Source organism: Camellia sinensis, chromosome 15, assembly GCF_055761805.1.
Source record: "Camellia sinensis isolate YWXY chromosome 15, ASM5576180v1, whole genome shotgun sequence".
In the NCBI taxonomy this organism is placed as follows: domain Eukaryota; kingdom Viridiplantae; phylum Streptophyta; class Magnoliopsida; order Ericales; family Theaceae; genus Camellia; species Camellia sinensis.
The window spans coordinates 37,337,012-37,338,463 of NC_138975.1; positions in this window are offsets into that span (position 1 = coordinate 37,337,012).

Consider the following 1,452-nt stretch of genomic DNA (forward strand, 5'->3'; position numbering starts at 1 on the left):
ATTCTTTAATTGATTTGTCCAATGTGAAAGTCCTCTAATGAAAGAGGGGTCAACCAAAAGAATGGTGCTGAAATGGCATGCTAAAGACACTAGATCATGCAAGCAAAGCATGTAAGACATGTTCAAAAGCCATAATCATCAAGACTAGTGAAGAGCACTACACTAGAGGCATGCAATATCAAGCACAAATGACCAAACCAGCTCTGGACAAAGCTTAAACAAGTCAAAACAGAGGCCAAAATATGCTGAGATGGAAGTCTAAAAGGCAAAAAAAATCATGCACATGTATTGGCTCATAAACAAGGCATAAGGCACAACTCTCAAAAGCAATGAAAGAGTGGAATATGTGAGAGTGTGACAGAGTTATATGCACTGAAATCACATGCTAAATGATGCCAAAACATGCAATCATCTCAAGCAAAGTATGTTAGAGGCCTTAACTCACAAAAGCTAGTGAAGCCATTTACACTATAGCTATTCATAACAAGTCTCATATGACCAAGAGCACTCAAAACGGAGTTAAAGCATGCTAAATCAGTGGAAAAAACATGCTGGAATAAAACTAACACAAACTAGAATGATAGGCTAAATCATCAAGTATGCTAGGCTAGTAAGCATAATTGCACTACAAGTACAGAAAGCAAGCAAGAAGTGCTCTAACCAACCAAAAACAGAGTTGAAGCATGTCAAAACAAAGCCAAAAACATGCTTGAACTAAGCTACAAAAGGGTAGAAAAGCATGCTCAACTATTAAGCCATCTATGCATACAAACAAGATACAAGGAGGGGAGACCACCCCCTCCTATTTTAGACCTCAAAACAAAATTTTTGCCACTGAAATTCCTCTGAGTTTCAGTGGTTAAAAGGCCAAGCAAAGGGTATTTCGAAAGCTTTGAAAGATGGCTCAAAAGGCTTTACAAGCCAAAGAGTAAAGGGAGGAAACCACCCCCTAACCACACAAGGCTTACACCACCATTTTAAAACCTTAAAAACAAAGTTTTTTTAGAGGTTAAAACTAGATTCAAAGTAGCATACAAATGTGGCCAAACAATGAAGTAAAACAAGGCTTCAAAGAGGTAAATTCTCACCCTTGAAGCACAGCAACAAAACAGCCAAACTTCTGAGCCAAAACCACTCCAAGAAGCTCAAGCAAGACCTCCAAGAACCTCAATTCTAAGGTGAAGGTGTTTGGCTAAGGGTGCTAGTGCAAATGTGTAGAGAAAACTCACTTTCAAGCCTAATATATATATATATATATATATATATAGAGAGGATTCTAGAGAGAGAGAGAGAAATATTTGTCTTCCAAAATGTTCAACCCTTTGCATGCAAGAAGATGACCTCTATATATAGAAGATACAAAGGCCCCTTGTAAAGATCCAACCATCGACGTGTAAGCAGATGGGTCATTCTATTTAAACATCTATCAAAATATCTACAAAAATATCTACT